Here is a 21,016-nt window from a genome sequence, read left to right on the forward strand (position 1 = left end):
CACACAGGTCTCGCATGGAGGCCCAGTCATTGGTGGTGAAGTGGTGCTGTTCTGTAGTGCGACTGACCCGTGCGTGCTGCAGCTGAAACTCCACTATGGCCTGCTGCTGCTCGCACAGTCTGTCCAGCATGTGCAAGGTGGAGTTCCACCTGGTGGGCACGTCGCATATGAGGCGGTGAGCGGGAAGGCCGAAGTTACGCTGTAGCGCAGACAGGCGAGCAGCGGCAGGATGTGAACGCCGGAAGCGCGAACAGACGGCCCGCACTTTATGCAGCAGCTCTGACATGTCGGGGTAGTTGTGAATGAACTTCTGCACCACCAAATTCAGCACATGCGCCAAGCAAGGGATGTGCGTCAAATTGGCTAGTCCCAGAGCTGCAACGAGATTTCGCCCATTATCACACACCACCAGGCCGGGCTTGAGGCTCACCGGCAGCAACCACTCGTCGGTCTGTTGTTCAATACCCCGCCACAACTCCTGTGCGGTGTGGGGCCTGTCCCCCAAACATATGAGTTTCAGAATGGCCTGCTGACGTTTACCCCGGGCTGTGCTGAAGTTGGTGGTGAAGGTGTGTGGCTGACTGGATGAGCAGGTGGAAGAAGAGGAGGAGGAAGCCGAGAAGGAGGAGGTGGCAACAGGAGGCAAAGAATGTTGCCCTGCGATCCTTGGCGGCGGCAGGACGTGCGCCAAACAGCTCTCCGCCTGGGGCCCAGCTGCCACTACATTTACCCAGTGTGCAGTTAGGGAGATATAGCGTCCCTGGCCGTGCTTACTGGTCCACGTATCTGTGGTTAGGTGGACCTTGCTACAGATGGCGTTGCGCAGTGCACACTTGATTTTATCGGATACTTGGTTGTGCAGGGAAGGCACGGCTCTCTTGGAGAAGTAGTGCCGGCTGGGAACAACATACTGTGGGACAGCAAGCGACATGAGCTGTTTGAAGCTGTCTGTGTCCACCAGCCTAAATGACAGCATTTCATAGGCCAGTAGTTTAGAAATGCTGGCATTCAGGGCCAGGGATCGAGGGTGGCTAGGTGGGAATTTACGCTTTCTATCAAATGTTTGTGAGATGGAGAGCTGAACGCTGGCGTGTGACATGGTTGAGACGCTTGGTGACGGAGGTGGTGGTGGTGGTGTTGGTGGTACATCCCCTGTTTGCTGGGCGGCAGGTGCCAACGTTCCTCCAGAGGCGGAGGAAGAGGCCGAGGCGGCAGCAGCAGAATAGGCCGAGGCGGCAGCAGCAGAAGAGGTAGCAGGGGGAGCCTGAGTGACTTCCTTGGTTTTAAGGTGTTTACTCCACTGCAGTTCATGCTTTGCATGCAGGTGCCTGGTCATGCAGGTTGTGCTCAGGTTCAGAACGTTAATGCCTCGCTTCAGGCTCTGATGGCACAGCGTGCAAACCACTCGGGTCTTGTCGTCAGCACATTGTTTGAAGAAGTGCCATGCCAGGGAACTCCTTGAAGCTGCCTTTGGGGTGCTCGGTCCCAGATGGCGGCGGTCAGTAGCAGGCGGAGTCTCTTGGCGGCGGGTGTTCTGCTTTTGCCCACTGCTCCCTCTTTTGCTACGCTGTTGGCTCGGTCTCACCACTGCCTCTTCCTCCGAACTGTGAAAGTCAGTGGCACGACCTTCATTCCATGTGGGGTCTAGGACCTCATCGTCCCCTGCATCGTCTTCCACCCAGTCTTGATCCCTGACCTCCTGTTCAGTCTGCACACTGCAGAAAGACGCAGCAGTTGGCACCTGTGTTTCGTCATCATCAGAGACATGCTGAGGTGGTATTCCCATGTCCTCATCATCAGGAAACATAAGTGGTTGTGCGTCAGTGCATTCTATGTCTTTCACCGCTGGGGAAGGGCTAGGTGGATGCCCTTGGGAAACCCTGCCAGCGGAGTCTTCAAACAGCATAAGAGACTGCTGCATAACTTGAGGCTGAGACAGTTTCCCTGGTATGCATGGGGGTGATGTGACAGACTGATGGGGTTGGTTTTCAGGCGCCATCTGTGCGCTTTCTGCAGAAGACTGGGTGGGAGATAATGTGAACGTGCTGGATCCACTGTCGGCCACCCAATTGACTAATGCCTGTACCTGCTCAGGCCTTACCATCCTTAGAACGGCATTGGGCCCCACCATATATCGCTGTAAATTCTGGCGGCTACTGGGACCTGAGGTAGTTGGTACACTAGGACGTGTGGATGTGGCAGAACGGCCACGTCCTCTCCCAGCACCAGAGGGTCCACTAACACCACCACGACCATGTCCACGTCCGCGTCCCTTACTAGATGTTTTTCTCATTGTTATGGTTCACCACAACAACAAATATATTATTTGGCCCAATGTATTGTATTCAAATTCAGCGGGATATAAATTTGAGGCCTAGTATTTAGGCGCTGGGTGACCGGTATGGATTTAGTGACAGAATTAGACTTGGAAATGCACAGAAGCGTGTGTGTGAAGTTATTCTGAATGACCCTATGTGCACCTTCAATATTATATACCCTTTTAGGGATAGATTTCAAATAGCTCTGATATAGCAGAAACCACTAAATTATGAAATTGCTAAATTGGGAATTGTACTTCAACCCAGAACAAAAAATGTGCTTTGACGGACACTAAATATCTTGCCCAGCAACAACAGTACAGCGGTGGGTAACGAGAGATTTAGAGGGATTTAAATTTGAGGCCTAGTATTTAGGCGCTGGGTGACAGGTATGGGTTTAGTGACAGAATTAGACTTGAAAATACACAGTAGCGGGTGTGTGTGAAGTTATTCTGAATGACCCAATGTGCACCTTCAATATTATATACCCTTTTTGGGATAGATTTCAAATAGCTCTGATATAGCAGGAACCACTAAATTATGAAATTGCTAAATTGGGAATTGTACTTCAACCCAGAACAAAAAATGTGCTTTGACGGACACTAAATATCTTGCCCAGCAACAACAGTACAGCGGTGGGTAACGAGAGATTTAGAGGGATTTAAATTTGAGGCCTAGTATTTAGGCGCTGGGTCACCGGTATGGATTTAGTGACAGAATTAGACTTGGAAATGCACAGAAGCGTGTGTGTGAAGTTATTCTGAATGACCCTATGTGCACCTTCAATATTATATACCCTTTTAGGGATAGATTTCAAATAGCTCTGATATAGCAGAAACCACTAAATTATGAAATTGCTAAATTGGGAATTGTACTTCAACCCAGAACAAAAAATGTGCTTTGACGGACACTAAATATCTTGCCCAGCAACAACAGTACAGCGGTGGGTAACGAGAGATTTAGAGGGATTTAAATTTGAGGCCTAGTATTTAGGCGCTGGGTCACCGGTATGGATTTAGTGACAGAATTAGACTTGGAAATGCACAGAAGCGTGTGTGTGAAGTTATTCTGAATGACCCTATGTGCACCTTCAATATTATATACCCTTTTAGGGATAGATTTCAAATAGCTCTGATATAGCAGAAACCACTAAATTATGAAATTGCTAAATTGGGAATTGTACTTCAACCCAGAACAAAAAATGTGCTTTGACGGACACTAAATATCTTGCCCAGCAACAACAGTACAGTGGTGGGTAACGAGAGATTTAGAGGGATTTAAATTTGAGGCCTAGTATTTAGGCGCTGGGTCACCGGTATGGATTTAGTGACAGAATTAGACTTGGAAATGCACAGAAGCGTGTGTGTGAAGTTATTCTGAATGACCCTATGTGCACCTTCAATATTATATACCCTTTTAGGGATAGATTTCAAATAGCTCTGATATAGCAGAAACCACTAAATTATGAAATTGCTAAATTGGGAATTGTACTTCAACCCAGAACAAAAAATGTGCTTTGACGGACACTAAATATCTTGCCCAGCAACAACAGTACACCGGTGGGTAACGAGAGATTTAGAGGGAATTAAATTTGAGGCCTAGTATTTAGGCGCTGGGTCACCGGTATGGATTTAGTGACAGAATTAGACTTGGAAATACACAGTAGCGGGTGTGTGTGAAGTTATTCTGAATGACCCTATGTGCACCTTCAATATTATATACCCTTTTAGGGATAGATTTCAAATAGCTCTGATATAGCAGAAACCACTAAATTATGAAATTGCTAAATTGGGAATTGTACTTCAACCCAGAACAAAAAATGTGCTTTGACGGACACTAAATATCTTGCCCAGCAACAACAGTACAGCGGTGGGTAACGAGAGATTTAGAGGGAATTAAATTTGAGGCCTAGTATTTAGGCGCTGGGTCACCGGTATGGATTTAGTGACAGAATTAGACTTGGAAATGCACAGAAGCGTGTGTGTGAAGTTATTCTGAATGACCCTATGTGCACCTTCAATATTATATACCCTTTTAGGGATAGATTTCAAATAGCTCTGATATAGCAGAAACCACTAAATTATGAAATTGCTAAATTGGGAATTGTACTTCAACCCAGAACAAAAAATGTGCTTTGACGGACACTAAATATCTTGCCCAGCAACAACAGTACAGCGGTGGGTAACGAGAGATTTAGAGGGATTTAAATTTGAGGCCTAGTATTTAGGCGCTGGGTCACCGGTATGGATTTAGTGACAGAATTAGACTTGGAAATGCACAGAAGCGTGTGTGTGAAGTTATTCTGAATGACCCTATGTGCACCTTCAATATTATATACCCTTTTAGGGATAGATTTCAAATAGCTCTGATATAGCAGAAACCACTAAATTATGAAATTGCTAAATTGGGAATTGTACTTCAACCCAGAACAAAAAATGTGCTTTGACGGACACTAAATATCTTGCCCAGCAACAACAGTACAGTGGTGGGTAACGAGAGATTTAGAGGGATTTAAATTTGAGGCCTAGTATTTAGGCGCTGGGTGACAGGTATGGGTTTAGTGACAGAATTAGACTTGGAAATACACAGTAGCGGGTGTGTGTGAAGTTATTCTGAATGACCCTATGTGCACCTTCAATATTATATACCCTTTTAGGGATAGATTTCAAATAGCTCTGATATAGCAGAAACCACTAAATTATGAAATTGCTAAATTGGGAATTGTACTTCAACCCAGAACAAAAAATGTGCTTTGACGGACACTAAATATCTTGCCCAGCAACAACAGTACACCGGTGGGTAACGAGAGATTTAGAGGGAATTAAATTTGAGGCCTAGTATTTAGGCGCTGGGTCACCGGTATGGATTTAGTGACAGAATTAGACTTGGAAATACACAGTAGCGGGTGTGTGTGAAGTTATTCTGAATGACCCTATGTGCACCTTCAATATTATATACCCTTTTTGGGATAGATTTCAAATAGCTCTGATATAGCAGGAACCACTAAATTATGAAATTGCTAAATTGGGAATTGTACTTCAACCCAGAACAAAAAATGTGCTTTGACGGGCACTAAATAACTTTCCCAGCTACAACAGGACAACGGTAACGAGAGATTTAGAGGGATTTAAATTTGAGGCCTAGTATTTAGGCGCTGGGTGACAGGTATGGGTTTAGTGACAGAATTAGACTTGGAAATACACAGTAGCGGGTGTGTGTGAAGTTATTCTGAATGACCCTATGTGCACCTTCAATATTATATACCCTTTTTGGGATAGATTTCAAATAGCTCTGATATAGCAGAAACCACTAAATTATGAAATTGCTAAATTGGGAATTGTACTTCAACCCAGAACAAAAAATGTGCTTTGACGGACACTAAATAACTTTCCCAGCTACAACAGGACAACGGTAACGAGAGATTTAGAGGGATTTAAATTTGAGGCCTAGTATTTAGGCGCTGGGTGACAGGTATGGGTTTAGTGACAGAATTAGACTTGGAAATACACAGTAGCGGGTGTGTGTGAAGTTATTCTGAATGACCCTATGTGCACCTTCAATATTATATACCCTTTTTGGGATAGATTTCAAATAGCTCTGATATAGCAGAAACCACTAAATTATGAAATTGCTAAATTGGGAATTGTACTTCAACCCAGAACAAAAAATGTGCTTTGACGGACACTAAATATCTTGCCCAGCAACAACAGTACAGCGGTGGGTAACGAGAGATTTAGAGGGAATTAAATTTGAGGCCTAGTATTTAGGCGCTGGGTCACCGGTATGGATTTAGTGACAGAATTAGACTTGGAAATACACAGTAGCGGGTGTGTGTGAAGTTACTCTGAATGACCCTATGTGCACCTTCAATATTATATACCCTTTTTGGGATAGATTTCAAAGAGCTCTGATATAGCAGGAACCACTAAATTATGAAATTGCTAAATTGAGAATTGTATTTCAACCCAGAACAAGAAATGTGCTTGAACGGACACTAAATAACTCGCCCAGCTACAGCACTAGGGACAGATTTAGCTGGATATAAATTTGAGGCCTAGTATTTAGGCGCTGGGTGACCGGTATGGATTTAGTGACAGAATTAGACTGGGATATGGCCAAAAAATGAACAGACTATTGCTGGTTAAATGCACTTGGTGTGACAGCTTCACCCTGATGTAGGCTTTAGCCAAAAAACAACCACACCATTGAGGGTTAAATGCACTTGGTGACAGGCGCAGCTTGCCCCTGATTTTGTATATGGCCAAAAAATGAACAGACTATTGCTGGTTAAATGCACTTGGTGTGACAGCTTCACCCTGATGTAGGCTTTAGCCAAAAAACAACCACACCATTGAGGGTTAAATGCACTTGGTGACAGGCGCAGCTTGCCCCTGATTTTGTATATGGCCAAAAAATGAACAGACTATTGCTGGTTAAATGCACTTGGTGTGACAGCTTCACCCTGATGTAGGCTTTAGCCAAAAAACAACCACACCATTGAGGGTTAAATGCACTTGGTGACAGGCGCAGCTTGCCCCTGATTTTGTATATGGCCAAAAAATGAACAGACTATTGCTGGTTAAATGCACTTGGTGTGACAGCTTCACCCTGATGTAGGCTTTAGCCAAAAAACAACCACACCATTGAGGGTTAAATGCACTTGGTCGCAGCTTGTGCTGGCGCACCACAAGACACAAAATGGCCGCCGATCACCCCAGAAAAATGAGACTGACAAACGGTCTGTGCAGCCTAAAAACAGTGAGCAATTGAGGATCAGCAGCTCAATGATCCACAGCTGCAGATCGATCAGTTAATCAAGTCCTTTGGAGGAGTTAATCTGCCTAATCTCGCCCTACTGTCGCAGCCGCAACCTCTCCCTACGCTAATCAGAGCAGAGTGACGGGCGGCGCTATGTGACTCCAGCTTAAATAGAGGCTGGGTCACATGGTGCTCTGGCCAATCACAGCCATGCCAATAGTAGGCATGGCTGTGATGGCCTCTTGGGGCAAGTAGTATGACGCTTGTTGATTGGCTGCTTTGCAGCCTTTCAAAAAGCGCCAAGAAAGCGTCACAAAAGCGCGAAGAAAGCGACGAACACCGAACCCGAACCCGGACTTTTACGAAAATGTCCGGGTTCGGGTCCGTGTCACGGACACCCCAAAATTCGGTACGAACCCGAACTATACAGTTCGAGTTCGCTCATCCCTAGTTATAATATAATGTACATTTTTAAATTGGATTAGCCTATGCTGATTAGCCACCAAAACTCCTTGAATATTTTTATATACCCTTGCCCAATTACAAACAGTATCACCTAATTCCTGATTCCATTTTCTTTCACTCTTAAACTTTGTGCATCGACCTATCTCTTGTTGTAGCCTAGCATAAATTTGTGATATTTTAATGTTCATACCCAGAGAGGAAAAACAGAAATCTAAAAATGTTTGGTCTTGAACTAATAATGAATTCTTATTAATCGTGAACAGAGCTGCATGTACCACTTGTGCATAACTAAACTGGGCTATAAAAGTGATATCTTCTTCCAACAAAATTTCAGCCAAGGCCTTTAATTTCCCCGCCTGAAATTGGTGAGCAACTACTGTAATCTCTCTATTAACCCAAAAGTGATTGTCCCTTAACTTATAAAACTCCACTAAATATAAATTATTCCACAGAGGGGAGATGTAAATATAAATTATTCCACAGAGGGGAGAAGTGCAAAGCGTGCGTAATATTAAGAACAGTCTTGATTTTATTCCAAACATTCTGTAGCATATAAGAAATCGGGCAATCAAGACCCTTAACCCCCAATTGACCGGTCTCATCTCAAGAATATAAAACAAGTCAACCCAGGGACCATTGTATTTTCCATGGAGATATTTCAACAAACAATATTTCTTGTGCATTTAAGCACCACTGAATTTGTGCGCTGAGGTAATATCCCTGGAAAAAGGGAAAAGACAGTCCCCTAGGCAGGATATAGAAATTTCAACTTAATCCGAACCCTTTTTCTGCCCTACAACAGGTGATTGATAAGTCTTTCCAGCAAATAGAAAAAAGAATCATCAATCCATGTGTGGCAGACCATCAGGACATACAGTATAGATGGAAGGAGAGTCATTTTAACAAGAGCAATCCTATCTACTTGAGAAAGGTGTAACCTCTGCCAAGCTTTAACTTACTTTTTCCAATAGTGGCCTGACATTATGGTCGATGTATTCACATAGATTAAGACCAATTTAAATCTCCAAATAATCAAGATGGTCTTCTTTGGTCAACACTTTCATCTTTGCAGTAACCCCGCTCTGCTCAAAGCGGCCTTGCGGGAGTACTGTCGACTTGGTCCAGTTTATGTCAAAGCCAGGAAACACACCAAATTCATCTATAATCTGGGTTACATATTGGAGTTCTTTGGAACCATCTGTAACGGTCACGTACACACACAGGGGGGAGTATAGTGACCACTGCGCTCGACCCTCACCCCTGGCCCTGCCTACTTGCGACTACTCACGAGTCCTGATGACAGGGGACAACTGGACGGCAGTCCCTAACTTAGAATACATGCGGGAAGGACAGACAAGACAAATAACGGATAGTGAACGGACCGGGTCAAAACCAAGAGGACAACGCAGTACAGAGGGATAAGCAAAGAAAGGTCAGGAGAAGCCGGGGTCATAAATACCAGGAGAGTCGAGAAGTACCAAAGGAGTCCGCAAAGAATAGTCAGGTGGAAGCCGAGGTCAATATGCCAGGAAGGATGCGTAGTACAGGAGGAGCAGGCAAAGGATCGTCAGGGAACAGGATCAGGTAAGTACACAGGTATCCAACAACTGCCAGGAACCTAAATTAACAGGCAACCTGTGGCCAGCAGGCTGCCTGTATTTATAGTGGGGAGTGAGGGTCATATGACGTGGCCAGCGCCACATGACCGACAGACCGACCAGTCGAGCACCGAGTGATCAGCTCGGCGCTCAAGGCAGACCTAGTAGCAGGGAGCCTCCCAGCTAGCAAATCCGCCCTGGGAACGAGGTCAAACACAGATCCTCGCTCCCAAAGCTAAGCAGCAGGTCTGCGGCTGATGGGAGACCGAGTGCGCCTTCGGAACCCTGTTACATCATCCTTCAAAAATATCAAAATATCATCAGCATATAAACTGATTTTATCAAAGTCGCCCCCCCCCCCCCCAATCGCGCTATCGCCTCCTCAGACCTGATTTTACTAGCCAATGGCTCCAAAAGGATGGTGAATAGCAGGGTGGAGAGTGTGCAACCCTGCCTAGTGCCTCATTGCAAAGGGATGACTATGGAGGAAACCCCCATGTAGATACTATCTAAATTCATCTGGGACATTATCTGCCAGAGGAAGGCCCACTCAACCCTATCAAACACTTTAGCGGCGTCAAGCGACAGGATAGAGCCGACCCCCCCTTACCCTGCCAGATTAAACATTAAGAAACGCTCTATGAATATTCGACTGTATATGTCTACCAGGGATAAAACCCATCATCTGGGTGAATTTACTTTTTATTATCTTCTTAAAGGGAACCTGTCATGTGGATATTTGATTATACTCTAACTAATTATATACAATAATTAACTACTAAAAAGTACCTTAGATGTATTCACTTACTGGTGTGACAGATGGTTACCTCATAATATACACACAAAGATGCCGCATGCCGCATGCTAATGAGCTGATTCGAGTCCGGCGTGATGTCATTGAGTCCAGTGTATATTTAATTCAGAGCTTTAGCCACTCCCCTGCCCACCTGCTGCTGATTCCTATGGAAACAAACTGTCATTCAGCAGCAGGTGGGCGGGGAGAGTCAGGAGCTTATAAATATTCATGACTCATCATTATCAGCTGGTGCTTTTCAATACAAGATGTTGGCAGATTGACTGGGTCAATTAAAGAAAGTGACCCAGCATTTTGCTAAGACAATCAGTCACTTATTTATGTTACTCTTAGTTAGGACACCATAAAACTGGTGACAGGTTCCCTTTAAGTCGGTTTGCTAACACTCTTGCTAAATTTTATAGTCAGTGTTTAAGAGTAAAATGGGTCGATAAGACCAAATTTCACTCTCATCTTTCCCCTTTTTTTTTAAATATCAATCTAATTTAAGCCTCTCTTAACGAGTTTTCCATCCATTAAAGACTGATTTATTTCTTGACTAAAAAGGGGCAACAAAACATATCCAGGCAGTCTATATAATTCAAAAGGTAGGCCATCTGATCCCGGTGTAGTGTTACCACTGATATCAGACAATGCAGTCTGCAATTTGTCCACTGTAATGGGCTCTTTGATATATTCCCTTTCTAGCTCAGATAGTCTTTGCAAGTTAATCGAACCCAAATATGCCCTGAGATTCTCCTCACCCCCGTTTAATTCTGAACAATACAGGGCCGAGTAATATTCCACAAATGCCTGTATAATTCTCTTGATTATTTATTATACCAGAAATTCTTCTTAAGTTCCTGATTACATTACTAGATCTTTGACTCAAAGTAATCAATGACAATAATTTCCTGGGTTTGCCTGATTCACAAAATCGCTTCTGGCCAGAGAAAAATTGCTTGTGTTGGGCTTTATTACTAAGATACACCTCATGTTCCTCCCCTGCTTGCTTAAACAATTTTTTGGATTCCTCGTCTTGTTTAAGTAGGAAGGACACCTCCGGTACTCTAATTCCTTCCTCCAACTCCCTCTCCCTTTTTAAAAATTCAACATGCTTTTTTCTTGAGATAAATAAATTCCCCTAATGCGGGCCTTCAGGGAATCCCAAACAAAATGGATATGTGTAGAGCCAATATTGACCTGCCAAAATTCAGACATTGCCGTAACGAACCACTGCTGGTCACCTAAAATATTTAACCAGTGGGAATTTAAGGAAAACGGTCACAAGGTTCTCTCACCAATTCCTGCCCCAAGTTTCAAAACAATCAGATAGTGATCGGACACTCCCTGTGGTTCATACTTCATTTTAACAATTTGATTTATTATGGAATCATTAGCAAAGGCCAAGTGAATCCTGGAAATCGATTCGCGCGCAGCACCGAAACAGGAGAAGGCCACCTTACCAGCATAAAGATGTCTCCAAATATCAGAAAGGGCCAACTCCTGACAGATGTCCCACAGCGTGGAACGAGCCCCAGGCAGACCGACCGGGACTCTGTCTAGTACGGGGTCCAATACATTATTGAAATCTCCCATAACCAGTATATGACAGGTATCCCTACCGGCCAGGCTGGCCAAAACAGAAGCTGGAAAAGGAGGCGGTATATAAATAAATGCTAAAATAAACCACCTTTCGTTCCAACGTCCATATAAAAAAAGTATCTACCCTCTCTATCTATAAGGCGATCTACTGGTTCAAAATCGATTACCTTGTGGATGTATACACTGACTCCACGAGAGTAAGATGACAGGCTGGAATGATACTCATATTTCACCCAATTCTATTTTGAATGGGCGTGTGTCACGGAAGGTGTACAGGAAACAAGACAATGCAAAATGAATATATGACTCACTGGATCCAAAACTAAGGAACAAAAGGGAGACCCCTGCATAAGACCTGGCACTCTCCCTGACTGCTCAGCCTATGCGAACACCCCAATGGTGGATGATCGCATATCCTCGTACCTCGACTATATACCACCTGAACACCCTACAATAGTGAGGGGACACGACCACCGGCTCCCTACACTAGACACGGAGGGAGTCAGGGTCACCTGGGATCCAGCAAACAGAAAATCACAAATAAATGTACAGCACTTATCTTGTAGAAGACTGGAAAATAGGAACAGCATGCACACACACTCCAGGAAGTTGTATAAGCCGCACACTAATGCATTATGGGGAGGAATTTAAAGGGATGCAATCAGTCCAACTACATGACAGCTGAGAGAGGCTAACGAGATGAGGAACTGAAAACCAAAACAAAGAAAACTCAAGGAGGAGGTTCTGAAAGGCTTCTGTCAGAGCTTCTCAGCTGTCTGGTTGTGACAGTACCCCTCCCTCTACGAGTGGACTCCAGACACTCAGAGCCCACCTTCTCAGGATGGGACCTATGGAAAGCCCTGATGAGACGAGTGGCCTTAATGTCCGTCACTGGGACCCACATCCTCTCCTCAGGACCATAACCCTCCCAATGAACGAGGTACTAAAGAGAACCGCGGACAAGACGAGAATCCACAATCCTAGAGACCTGAAATTCAAGATTCCCATCAACCATAATCGGAGGAGGAGGCAAAGGTGAGGGTACAATGGGTTGAACATAAGGTTTCAATAAGGACTTATGAAAAACATTATGGATCTTCCAAGTCTGAGGAAGATCAAGACGGTAGGCAACAGGATTGATGACAGACAGGATTTTGTAAGGCCCAATAAACCTAGGACCCAACTTCCAGGAGGGAACCTTCAATTTGATATTCTTGGTAGACAACCACACCAGATCACCAACATTCAGGTCCGGACCAGGCACACGTCTCTTATCTGCCACACGCTTATATCTCTCACTCATGCTCTTTAGATTATCCTGAATCTTTTGCCAAATAGATGACAAAGACGAGGAGAATCTGTCCTCATCAGGTAAACCAGAAGACCCCTCTCCAGAGAAAGTCCCAAACTGCGGATGAAACCCATATGCACCAAAAAATGGTGACTTATCAGAGGACTACTGACGACGGTTATTTAAAGCAAACTCAGCAAGGGACAAAAAAGAACACCAATCCTCCTGATTCTCCACCACAAAACAGCGCAGATATGTCTCCAGATTCTGATTGACGCGCTCTGTCTGGCCATTCGACTGCGGGTGGAAAGCAGAAGAGAATGACAACCGAACCCCCAAGTGAGAACAGAAAGCCTTCCAGAATCTGGAAACAAACTGCGTGCCCCTATCAGAGACTATGTCTGAAGGAATACCATGCAATTTGACAATGTGATCAATAAATGCCTGCGCCAGCGTCTTGGCATTGGGCAAGCCAGGAAAAGGGATGAAATGCACCATTTTGCTAAAACGGTCCACCACCACCAGAATCACAGTCTTCCCCGAGGAACGAGGCAGGTCCGTTATGAAGTCCATGGACAGATGTGTCCAAGGACGGGAAGGAATGGGTAAGTGAAGGAGAGGACCTGATGGCCGTGAATGAGGGACTTTGGCACGAGCGCAAGTCTTGCAGGCTGCAACAAAACCCTCAACCGACTTACGAAGTGCAGGCCACCAGAATCTCTGAGCGATGAGATCCACTGTGGCTCTTGTCCCCGGGTGCCCAGCAAGGACCATATCGTGGTGTTCCTTAAAAATCTTGTGTCTTAAAGCGAGAGGCACAAACAACCTCCCAGGAGGACAAAGATCAGGAGCCTCTGACTGGGCTGCCTGCACCTCTGCCTCCAATTCAGGAAAAAGAGCAGAGACCACCACACCTTCAGCCAAAATGGGACCCGGGTCTTCAAAATTCCCACCTCCCGGAAAACAACGTGACAGGGCATCTGCCTTCACATTCTTAACCCCAGGGCGGAACGTGACAACAAAATTAAACCTTGAAAAGAACAAAGACCATCTGGCCTGTCTCGGGTTCAGACGCTTGGCTGACTCCAAGTAGGCCAGATTTTTATGGTCAGTAAACACGGTAATAGGGTGTCTGGCTCCCTCTAGCCAATGGCGCCATTCCTCAAAAGCCAACTTCATGGCCAACAATTCGCTATCTCCCACATCATAATTTCTCTCTGCGGAGGAGAGTTTCTTCGAGAAAAAGGCACACGGTCGCCATTTGGCAGGAGAGGAACCCTGAGACAAGACCGCACCCACACCCACCTCAGAAGCATCAACCTCAACTATGAAGGGTAGAGAAATATCAGGTTGTACCAAGATGGGAGCGGAAGCAAAACTCTGCTTGATATTAGAAAAGGCCTTACGCGCCTCTACCGACCAGGAAGAAAAATCTACCCCCTTTCTGGTCATATCAGTGAGTGGTTTAACAATAGAGGAATAATTCAAAATAAACTTCCTGTAATAATTGGCAAAGCCCAAAAAACGCATCAGCGCCTTCTGATTCTCAGGAAGCTCCCACTCAAGCACAGCGCGAACCTTCTCGGGGTCCATGCGAAAACCAGAAGCGGAGAGACGAAACCCCAGAAATTGAATTTCTGGAACCGCAAACACACATTTTTCCAGTTTCGCATATAATTTATTCTCCCGCAGGATGAGCAAGACCTGACGTAAGTGTTCCTTATGAGTTTTGAAATCAGGAGAAAAAATCAAAATGTCATCCAAATACACTAATACAAATTTTCCCATTAAATGAAAAAAATGCTGTTCACGAAATGCTGAAAAACGGCTGGGGCATTCATCAAACCAAAAGGCATAACCAAATTCTCAAAATGGCCCTCACGGGTATTGAAGGCCGTCTTCCATTAGTCTCCTTCTCTGACCCTGACCAGGTATTATGCCCCTCTTAGATCTAATTTGGAAAATACTTTAGCCCCAACAATCTGGTTAAACAGGTCCAGGATCAGAGGAAGCGGATAAGGGTCACGAATAGTGATACTGTTCAGCTCCCTGAAATCCAGACAAAGTCTTAAAGAACCATCTTTTTTCTTAACAAAGAAAAAACCAGCGGCAACAGGTGACTTCGAGGGTCGTATGTGTCCTTTTCTCAGACTCTCTGAGATATAAGAACGCATAGCGACCCTTTCAGGTTGGGAAAGATTGTATAAATGAGATTTAGGCAGCTTGGCGCCTGGGATGAGATTAATAGGGCAATCGTACTCCCTGTGCGGGGGCAAATCCTGAACTCCACTCTCAGAAAAGACATCCGAAAATTCAGAGAGAAAAGGTGGTACAGTCTTAGTAGAAACCTCAGAAACAGATGTCGTGAGGCAATTCTCTCTGCAAAAGTCACTCCAACCATTTATTTGCCTCGCTTGCCAATCAATGGTGGGGTTATGTTTAGTGAGCCAGGGTAGCCCTAACACAAGAGGAGTAGGTAATCCGCTAAGGACGAAACATGACACATCCTCAACATGAGCATCACTCACAATTAAACGAATATTGTGAACTATGCCCTATAATGATTTCTGAGAAAGTGGAGCGGAATCAATAGCAAAAACAGGAATATCCTTTCCCAAAGTGCACACCTGGAAACCATGAGTTATCGCAAAATGATTATCAATGAGATTGACAGCTGCTCCACTATCTACAAAAATCTCACAAAAATTTTTCTTGCTCTCTAGCCCCACCCTGGCAGGCAGGACAAAACGGGAACTACAAGCAAACGGAAAACCTTCAATTTCCGCCTCAACCCTGCCAATAGTAACAGATGGAACATTTTTAAAAGATTCTTTCCTTTTTGTTTCTTTATTACTCCCAGAAAACTGCCTGAATCTCCTAGAGGGACAAACATTTGCCAAATGATTTATAACACCACAACAAAAACAAACCTTCCCATGCGGGCTGAATCTTCTATTGTCAGAGGCAATCAACCCCAGCTGCATGGGCTCCTGCTCAGAAGGGGCTGACAGCGACTGAGACCCCTGCGCACAGAATGAGACCGCTGCACTGTCCTGGGACTGAGTATGACAGGAAGGAGAGATCTCTCCTCTCTCTCTAAGACGCCTGTCAATACGAACGGCCTGAGACATAGCAGAGTCTAAGGAGATAGGCCTCTCATGAAAGGCAAATGCATCTTTCAATCCCTATGAAAGACCATGGCAAAATTGACTTCGGAGTGCAGCATCATTCCAACCAATATCAGCTGCCCATCTCCGAAATTCTGAGCAGTATATCTCTGCGGATTGTTTACCCTGGCATAACAGACGTAGTCTAGACTCAGCCAAAGCAACACGATCCGGATCATCATATATCTGACCCAGGGCTAAAAATAATTCATCCACTGAACGGAGGGGCCGGCAGCGAAAAGGCCCACGACTGAGCGTTACCCCTGAGCAGGGATATAATGATCCCTACCCTCTGTTCCTCATCACCAGAGGAATGGGGAAGAAGGCGAAAATGGAGTTTGCAAGCCTCTCTGAAACGCACAAAATTCTCACTACCCCCGGAGAACGTATCCGGGAGCGAGATCTTAGGCTCAGAACAAACTCCATGAACGCAAGCTGAACCGGTCACTAGAAACTGAGAAAGAGTCTTACGGAGATCAGCTACCTCCAATGAAAGACCCTGGAAGCGTTCAGTGAAAAGTGAAACCAGATCCATGCTTGAGACGGTTTTGGCGGCTTATAATGTCACGGAAGGTGTACAGGAAACAAGACAATGCAAAATGAATATATGACTCACTGGATCCAAAACTAAGGAACAAAAGGGAGACCCCTGCATAAGACCTGGCACTCTCCCTGACTGCTCAGCCTATGCGAACACCCCAATGATGGATGATCGCATATCCTCGTACCTCGACTATATACCACCTGAACACCCTACAATAGTGAGGGGACACGACCACCGGCTCCCTACACTAGACACGGAGGGAGTCAGGGTCACCTGGGATCCAGCAAACAGAAAATCACAAATAAATGTACAGCACTTATCTTGTAGAAGACTGGAAAATAGGAACAGCATGCACACACACTCCAGGAAGTTGTATAAGCCGCACACTAATGCATTATGGGGAGGAATTTAAAGGGATGAAATCAGTCCAACTACATGACAGCTGAGAGAGGCTAACGAGATGAGGAACTGAAAACCAAAACAAAGAAAACTCAAGGAGGAGGTTCTGAAAGGCTTCTGTCAGAGCCTCTCAGCTGTCTGGTTGTGTCACGGCTGTTTAAGGGTAACAAGAGCATACACAGTAAAAAGAGCTACTGACCGGACCCAAACTAGGAAAGAGAAAGGGTGACCCCTGTCAGACCCTCAACACTCTCCCTATGCTGCTAAAGCACATGCCCGGATCCATGTGGTGGAACGAGGCATGCCCTCGTGCCTAAGACTGATGAGCCCTGTAACCCCTACAATAGTGGAAGGGGCACGGCCACCGATGCCCTGCTCAGAATATGGAGGGAACCGTGGCCACCTCAGATCCAGTCAGAAAATCACCAGGTACACAACAATGTCTGCACACTTAGCTGATGGAGCTGCAACCGCAGAGAAGACGGATCCAGGGGGCCGCTGGCAATATCCGGAGTGCTTGCAGCAACAGAACACAGGTCCAGAGAACTAATAGCTTAAGAAGTGAAGATACTCAAGGCAGAGCTACAACTGAAAAGAGAAATATAATCCACGCCCTGCAATAGGAGGAAGGGTGATTTAAAGGCAGGGAAATCAAACGCAGGAGGAACAGCTGGGAGTAAAGACCTCATCACAGGGGCGGAGAAACAGAACAGTGAGAACACCTCCAAAGTCTAAGTGACATCATCACAGGGGTGGAGACACAGAGCTGTGAGAACGTCTCAAAGCTCTGGTAGTGACAGTACCCCCCCTCTACGGGTGGACTCCGGACACCCAGGACCCACCTTCCCAGGATGAGCCCTATGAAATGCCCTGATAAGGCGAGTGGCTTTAATGTCCGACATCGGAACCCACATCCTCTCCTCAGGACCATAACCCTTCCAATGAACGAGGTACTGAAGAGAACCGCGGACAATGCTAGAGTCCACAATTCTGGAAACCTCAAACTCCAGATTGCCATCAACCAAAATCGGAGGAGGAGGCAAAGAGGAGGGTACCATGGGCTGGACATATGGTTTTAAGAGAGATCTGTGAAATACATTATGTATCTTCCAAACCCGTGGAAGATCAAGGCGGAAGGCAACAGGATTGATGACTGACAAAATTCTATAAGGCCCAATAAACTTGGGACCCAATTTCCAGGAGGGAACCTTCAGTTTAATATTTCTTGTAGACAACCACACCAGATCACCCACATTCAGGTCCGGACCAGGCACACGTCTCTTATCAGCCACACGCTTATACTTCTCACTCATCTTTCTGAGATTACTCTGAATCTTTCGCCAAATGGTAGACAAAGACGAGGAAAATCTCTCCTCCTCAGGTAAACCAGAAAGAGTCCCTCCCGAGAATGTCCCAAACTGCGGATGGAACCCATATGCACCAAAAAATGGTGACTTATCAGAAGATTCCTGACGACGGTTGTTCAAAGCAAACTCAGCAAGAGGGAGAAATGAACACCAATCCTCCTGGTTCTCTGCCACAAAACAGCGCAAATATGTCTCCAGATTCTGATTGAGGCGCTTAGTCTGACCATTCGACTGCGGGTGAAAAGCAGAAGAGAAGGACAGCCGAACCCCCAGGCGAGAACAGAAAGCCTTCCAGAACCTGGACACAAACTGCGTGCCTCTATCGGAAACAATATCAGAGGGAATGCCGTGCAATTTAACAATATGGTTGACAAAAGCTTGCGCCAACGTTTTAGCATTGGGTAAACCAGGGAAAGGAACGAAATGAGCCATCTTGCTAAAACGGTCCACGACCACCAGGATCACCGACTTCCCCGAGCAACGAGGAAGATCCGTGATAAAGTCCATGGACAGGTGTGTCTAAGGACGGGAAGGTATGGGTAACGGGAGAAGGGAACCTGAAGGTCGTGAACGAGGGACCTTAGCGCGAGCGCACGTCTCACAAGCAGCCACAAAACCCTCCACAGACTTACGAAGAGCCGGCCACCAAAATCTCCGAGCAATGAGATCTACCGTGGCTCTACTCCCGGGGTGACCAGCAAGAACCGTATCATGATGTTCCTTAAAGAGTTTGTGACGTAGCTCAGGAGGCACGAGCAACTTCCCGGAGGGACAACGGGCAGGTGCCTCAGTCTGGGCAGCCTGGACCTCGGCCTCCAAATCGGAATATAGAGCAGAAACAACTACCCCCTCCGCCAAAATGGGACCCGGGTCCTCGGAGTTTCCTCCTCCCGGAAAACAGCGAGAGAGAGCATCAGCCTTCACATTCTTGATCCCAGGGCGGAAAGTAACAACAAACTTTGTACGTGTAGTATATCTACCACTTCAACCTTTATAAGTCTGCTTTCTAAAGTAACAACAAAATTGAATCTGGAGAAGAACAGAGACCATCTGGCCTGTCTCGGATTCATACGCCTGGCCGACTCCAAGTACGCCAGATTCTTATGGTCGGTAAAAACGGTGATAGGGTGCCTGGCCCCCTCCAACCAATGGCGCCATTCCTCGAAAGCCAACTTGATGGCCAACAACTCCCTATCTCCCACATCATAGTTTCTCTCTGCTGGGGAGAGTTTTCTAGAGAAAAAGGCACAAGGTCGCCATTTGGCAGGAGAGGGGCCCTGGGACAAAACTGCACCCACACCCACCTCGGAAGCATCCACCTCAACAATAAAAGGTAAGGAAACATCGGGATGCACCAAGATGGGAGCAGACGCAAAACTCTCTTTATTCTTAGAAAAGGCTGCAAGCGCCTCCTCCGACCAAGAGGAAAAATCCGTCCCCTTTTTTGTCATGTCAGCAAGGGGTTTGACAATAGAGGAATAATTCAAAATGAACTTTCTGAAGTAGTTAGCAAAACCCAGAAAGCGCATCAATGCCTTCTGATTTTCAGGAAGCTCCCACTCCAGCACAGCACGAACCTTCTCCGGATCCATGCGAAAACCAGAAGCAGAGAGGAGAAAACCCAGAAATTGAATCTCCGATACCATAAAAAGACATTTCTCCAGCTTGGCATACAGTTTATTTTCCCGCAGTATCTGCAGGACCTGAAAAAGATGATCCTGATGGGTCTGAACATCAGGGGAAAAAATCTAAATATCATCAAGATACACCAATACAAATTTCCCCATTAAATGATAGAAAATACTATTAACAAAATGCTGAAAGACGGCCGGAGCATTCATCAGGCCGAAAGGCATAACAAGATTCTCGAAATGCCCGTTAGGGGTATTAAAGGCCGTTTTCCATTCATCCCCCTCTCTGACCCTGACCAGGTTGTACGCGCCTCTGAGATCCAATTTGGAAAACACCTTGGCCCCAACAATTTGGTTGAAGAGGTCCGGGATCAGAGGAAGGGGATAAGGATCGCGAATCGTGATACGGTTCAGCTCCCTAAAATCTAAGCAAGGTCTCAGAGAGCCATCTTTTTTTTTAACAAAAAAAAAACCTGCGGCAACAGGTGACTTTGAGGGACGAATATGCCCCTTCTCGAGACTCTTGGAGATATAGGTTCGCATTGCGAGTCTTTCCGGTTGTGAGAGATTGTAGAGGCGTGCTTTTGGCAGCTTGGCGCCGGGAATGAGGTTAATGGGACAGTCAAACTCCCGGTGAGGAGGTAGCTCCTGAACACCGCTCTCGGAAAACACATCCGAGAAATCAGAGAGAAATGATGGCACAATTTTAGTAGACACCTCTGCAAAAGTCGCTGTGAGACAATTCTCTCTACAGAAGTCACTCCACTCATTTATTTGCCTTCCTTGCCAATCAATAGTGGGGTTATGTCTAGTGAGCCAGGGTAGCCCCAAAACTAGAGGAGAAGGCAATCCGTTAAGGACAAAACAAGATATCTCCTCCACATGAGTGTCACCTACAGCTAGCTGGATATTGTGAACAATGCCTTTCAGAGATCTCTGCGAGAGTGGGGCAGAGTCAATAGCAAAAACAGGTATATCCTTTTCTAATGTACAAACCTGAAAACCATGCAAGGCTACAAATTGAGTGTCAATAAGATTGACGGCCGCTCCACTATCAACAAAAATCTCACAAGGAATGAC

The sequence above is a fragment of the Bufo gargarizans genome, chromosome 2, assembly GCF_014858855.1.
Source record: "Bufo gargarizans isolate SCDJY-AF-19 chromosome 2, ASM1485885v1, whole genome shotgun sequence".
In the NCBI taxonomy this organism is placed as follows: Eukaryota; Metazoa; Chordata; class Amphibia; order Anura; family Bufonidae; genus Bufo; species Bufo gargarizans.